The 6,000-nt window shown below is 39.7% G+C and overlaps 1 protein-coding gene across 3 annotated transcripts in view; it reads right to left on the bottom strand.

Moving 5' to 3' along the window:
- Positions 1 to 623: 623 nt before the first annotated feature.
- LOC126212989 (RNA-binding protein 45) overlaps positions 624 to 6,000 on the bottom strand; it is a 116,086-nt gene continuing 110,709 nt past the window's right edge. For 2 of the 3 annotated variants that reach the window (XM_049940530.1, XM_049940532.1), the window contains exon 11: positions 4,147 to 4,210. The gene's annotated coding sequence lies outside the window, so the exon portion shown is untranslated. Of the gene's footprint in view, positions 692 to 4,146; positions 4,211 to 6,000 lie in introns of those variants that run through there. The other variant, XM_049940531.1, reaches the window with a different exon arrangement.

Below are 6,000 nucleotides of genomic sequence, written 5' to 3'. Positions count from 1 at the left end.
GGTGTGGATTGTGCACACTCCACATGCGCATGATACAAAAATTTGTTATTCTGTCACGAATGAAACACGCTTCATCTGTGATAAGTACTCTGTTTAAAAAATTGTGTTGCACACTTTGTGACAAAACCCACTTCGAGAATTCTCACCGCAGAGAGAAATTTTGCTTTCGAAAGTTTGTCTGCATCAAATGCGGTAAGGTCATAGATGCTGCTCTTTCGAAGTGCGATGAATGACAGTGGGTGATACACCTACTTGGCATGCAATGCTTCTATTATTCTGAGTAGGATCTTCATGAATGTGCTGCAAAATTTGTTCCTCAGCTTCCAATATACATTCTGTGTGTTGTGGGCCTCTGCCTTCCGCCCAGGGTAGTAAAGAGGCAGTATCTCTCAATCTATGTAAATTAAATATGTACTCGTAGGCTGTATTCTGTCACGTTTTATTTACTAACAAAACGAAAGCACATCAGAACAGACAATACATTTCACATACAAAATTAAATGTAAAAAGGTAAAGATAACTACTGTGCTTTGTTACAAATGAATTGCAAAAAAACTGAGTAAAAGTAGAGAATTATGATGATACAAACCTTTTGTGAACAGCAACAAATACCAATCGTGCAGAAAGACTTTGATGGGGGAAGCGTTCTCGATAAATTCGTACAGCTGCCCTCACAACACCTTTTGCCTCACTATAAATTAAATGAATAACACATAGTTCAGTGGTAGTACATCTCTCTTTCATCCTAACCTTTAACAGAATTGCAGTAATGTCTGCACACGTAAAGTGACTGCTGACGATCGGCATATTACAGTGACTTGGCCACGCAGGCCGTTATTGCCTACGTCTTCGCGACACGCACTCATTAAGTCAATAACTGCAGCTGCAAAAAACACAAACCGATTGCTTATGTAAGTGCACCTGTGTTGAGGGGGTGGTGGAGCAGGCAAACCATAGTGTTCTGATCCTCTTTAATGAATTATCCCAGCCTACTGTGCATGATGTTTCCACAAGTCAAGTCTAATCTGGGTACGCTGTCCAATGTCTACTTTTCCAAAATCATCATCCCGAAATGAACTTTTTTTCCCCCTAAATTCCACACAAAGCTATGCCTGACGCCAAGCATGTGTGCAATACATTGTGTACTTTCCAGTACCTCATATACTCACAGATGGCATCTCTTCAATACTTCGCAGAATCTCATGTTCGATTTCGTGGGTTTGCGCTGCTAGATTATGACCCGTCTCCCACATACTTACATGGAAAATGCCAGTTTCACTCAGCAGCTGACACAAATGTTTGGTGTTGCAGAACTTGTAGGCCGGGAAAGTGCTGTTGACACACTCCTGCGGCAGCTTGTCTATTTCCATTTACAGACCTGTATACTAAATGCATGTCAGACATATCAGCATACATAAATTGCTCCACGTTCGCTGTTGTTGTCACAAGGTGGTTACGACTGGGACTAAATTGACGTGTTTACAATGAAGTCACCACTGTTGCAAGGCAGTGACACTTGCCAATGAATCAGTGTGTTTCCGAGCAGACATCAGAGTCGACCACCAGTACATGAGCACTTTTGAATGTCCATACACATTCCCAATTAGTGACACTGACAAAACTCCTATGTCAGTACCACTAACAGAATGTTCCCTGACATTACAAGTTGATGCAAGGACCATATGTTCCTTACAAAAATGTATTTGTCGATATTCTCTATCTCCTGAATTAATTTGAATGAATAGTTACAGAACGACCTGTATATATTACAGAAGGGGAACCTTTTTTTTTAGATTCTATATGAAAAGAATGGAAAGCCACTGCCTTCTTTAGATTTTTTATTGCAGTTTATGATATTGCCAATTCTGTTTTAATAAATCGTGCTGTGGCAGCACTCCAGAGGGCACTCTTCTACGCAAAAGTGATATTCTCCTGGAAATCTGTAACACTTTGAATTATTTTACAGGGACAAAATTCTTCGGTTTTCACTGCCCGATACAATCTTTAGAATCCTCGTTCATCATTAGGAAAACATTATAACATATAATCATCGATGTCATAAATGCTAGTAGTATTGTTTGCTACAGTGACTACTTTAATATTAAAATGAGTATAATAGCTAGGATATCTGTACGAGCAGAAGTAAATGGTGCAAACTACGATACAACAATCTTATGTGCAGTTGAAAACTGCTTCAAATGTGTTACATTCAACAAATGGACTGGCAGTACACTCCTACACAATCTAATTTATCTAGCACTCGTCTCACAAATAATGGCCGTACAGGCAGACAAATTAATCCCACGATATTGACTTTTTATTACACTGTTTCAATGCTAGGAGAGTCTCGTACTGACATGATAACCATAACTGAACATTAATTGCACACCTATATTAAAAGAGATTTTTTTCTCCTTTGACATTTCCATTTGCATCCACAGCAGTCACTGTTATTCACCATTCCTGTTACATATAAACAATACAGAAAACACGACAAATACATGTTATATTAGTTGACTACAATATTATTGCAGCTGTGAGTGAGGGAAATTCGATCCGCTTATTGAGAGTCGGCACATAATCGGGGTCGACAGGATGTACACAACTGACCTAAAAGCATTAACTGGGCGATGCATTTTCTCAGTCACCACTGTACTCGTATATTGTACCGTCACTGTGTGCTTCCGATAATGGCCAAGTGCAATAATACTGTGGTCGAGCAGTTTCAGTCTCTGTACAAAATGTAAACAAATAGTATTATACAAAGTCACACAACAATCCCAGTTCGGTGTCTGTGACATGCACAGTACACTATGGGTGTGCCCACAACAGCTATGGCAACTGCACACCTATAACTGCAATGTACTAATGCAGTTCTTGTAATAGCAACACAGAGGACAGAAATTACGTATGTTCCATAATTTGTTGCTATCGAGAGGCTAAAAAATAGTCAGAAGAAAGAAAGAAAGAACAAGAGATCAGAAAATCAAACTTTTATTATTGTGTTACAACAGCCAAAATAAGCTTACAGTACGATTCATCCAGCTGAACACACACAATCATCTGTCAAACATATAAATATAACAACACAAAAGATCTCTCTTCTCTTTGAAATCATACAAAATATAAGAAATTAAAAAATAAAAAAAGAAGAAAAAATTAAAAAACGAAAATACTCCGAGTGTGACAACAAACAAGATTTTTGTCAGGAATTTTTTGACACTGCAAACAAGCAGCATGCACAGACTAGGCATTTTGTTCACGATCCAAAAAGATAAACGAAAATAATGTGAAGAAATGATGAAGCTTTGTGCTGTAAGTACTCTCGGGTAGTGCAGACACACTATAGATTTGGGTAAGCAGTAGGGCTAAAATTGCACAGATGGAAAGAGAAGCACAAGGTAAGCAGTATTCGATTCTCGGCAGTTGCCAGTTCGAGCTCGGGACATCGAGATGGTACACGAAAAGCTCTCGTGAAGCCTGCGGTAGCACGGCAGAGTTCACAACATTTCTCTGCTGTGAGGACCCACAGCTGTAAATCAATGTCGAGAGAAGAACTAAAGGAATCCCTGTATTTATACTATAATTTTATATATCTTGTAATTTGTAGAGGCAGCATGTACAAAATTTTATTGAAGTATTTTTAACATTCACAATGCCATCAATTTTCTGTGCAGTTGTCTCTCCTCATACCAAGTAATAGGAAAAAATTTATTAAAAAAAAAAAAAATTCCCCCATCTTAATGTGCCAAGCTCAATAGCATGGTCTGTACAGTAAGTATTGCACATCCTCTCTCACTAACACAATCTCTCTCATTTGCACGCACACACACTTTTTGTTAGTATCAGGGATACTTCACGAGAAGTGGAAGAAATGGAAGTAGCATTAAACAGCCTGCAGTCCAAAAGTCAGATTTTACGAAACTAGGGAACTACGTCAAGGAACGGAACCACCTGCAACGTCCAGCAACGAGTTTCTTGTCGTCGTGTAACAGTTGGTACCTCTCGTCTCAGTAGTTGTTAAGTTGGTACCGCCGGTCCGTCAGTGGCACACAGGTGACGTCAAGTCTCGTTCGGAGTTTTCTGTTTGTGGTTGCGAGTGACCTCCCGTTCCACACCGTCGTCACCAGTCAAGTGGTTTCCGTGAAAAAGTGTTTTGTTGATTTTACTGTACTTGTGTTTTTTTTTTTTTTTGTGTGGAGCGTCAACACTGCAGAGAAAGAGAGAAATAAAACAGTAAGTTTCAGTAATTCATGTGGAGTGGCAGTAATTCTCCCAGGTTGCACCCTGCCCCAAGACCAGTCAAAAAGTCTACTTTTTTTCAAGTTCATAAATACAAACAAAGCACAAAAAAAGCGTAAAAACAAAAAAAAGCACAAAAACAAGGCTCACTGTTATCACAAACAACTATAAAACAAAATCTAAAAAGCATGCAGAAAACAAAGGGACACACACACACACACACACACACACACACACACACACACACACACACACACACAATGCACAAAATAAACATGCAAGGTGGGTGAGATGGAAACAGTTCCCAGAGAAATATCCCAAACACAGCACCCATACTTACAGGACAAATATAGCTAAATATTGTCACCAGAAGCCCATTTTCAGCAGCAAAAATTCTAGCATTGTAAAGGTGTCACAGACCGGTGAACCCGAGACTTGCCGAAACTTCCTAGCAGGAAGAAACTGTGCGCCAAACTGGGATAATGACTCAGAAACTCATCTCTTCTTGGCAACATTCTTACTGGCTGAGCTAACCGGGCACGAACTGTGTCCCACCCTTGTAGCTTTACTTCTGCTACTACCTCTCTCCCAACCCGTGAGAGGCAAGATTTTGAGTTCAGTGATTCATTCTGGAAACAATATCTATTAACTGGATTACAATTAAATTCACCCACAATTCCAACCACCCTAAAATTACTAACAATAAGACCGTACGAGGATCTCAGTTGGCACTCGACACCGTTCCAACACACCACTTGTTGGTCACCTCTGAAATGACAAATAGCTAACAACAGCACACCACACTAGGGTGGCTACTTACTACTGTCACAGAGGCTGTGGTAGCTAACTCTCAAGTCTCTTCATACTTGTGCAATTTTGAGGTTATTTTCACAACAGTACTTCTAAAAAAATCATCTGAAAATTTATGTACACTGTGTTTACTGTCAAACTGAGATGCAAATTAAAAATATTAAATAATAATTTTCAATAAAATAACATTTTCATCTTAAATTTCATGTTACATTAAAACTATTAAACCTCCCAGTTCTTTACATAATTGAACTCCCGTGCACAAAACACAAAACAGTTTTAACGACTGATTGCCAATGAGTTAATGTATTACATATTTGACTTTTAAGTGTGTATGCAAGACGAGATTTAGGAAAGGTCTGAAATTATGCTTGAAGTTTGCTGAAGTCATTGCGTGCTCTCATTACAAAGCGCAAGATAAATGTAGTCTTGGTACACTATGGGATCCAAAGTATCTGGACACCCTCAAAAACAAACGTTTTTCATATCAAGTACATTGCGCTGCCACCTACTGCTAGGTAATCCGTATCAGCAACCTCAGTATTCATTAGACATCGTGAGAGAGCAGAATGGGGTGCTCTGCGGAACTCACGGACTTCGAACGTGGTCAGATGACTGGGTGCCACTTGTGTCATACGTCTGTACTAAACATCCCTAGGTCCACTGTTTCCAATGTGATAGTGAAGTGGAAACGTGAAGGGACACATACAGAACAAAAGCGTACAGGCCGACCTCATCTGTTGACTGACAGACCGCCAATAGTTGAAGAGGGTCGTAATGTGTAATAGGCAGACATCTATTGAGACCATCGTACAGAAATTCCAGACTACATCAGGATCCACTGCAAGTACTATGACAGTTAGGTGAGAGGTGAGAAAACCGTGATTTCACAGTCGAGCGGCTGCCCGTGAACCACACCACACATCACGCCGGTAAATGCCAAATGAT

The sequence above is a fragment of the Schistocerca nitens genome, chromosome 11 (assembly GCF_023898315.1).
Source record: "Schistocerca nitens isolate TAMUIC-IGC-003100 chromosome 11, iqSchNite1.1, whole genome shotgun sequence".
Lineage (NCBI taxonomy): Eukaryota > Metazoa > Arthropoda > Insecta > Orthoptera > Acrididae > Schistocerca > Schistocerca nitens.
Note: the sequence above shows the minus strand (reverse complement) of the source record. Positions and strands in the feature narration are given on the sequence as shown.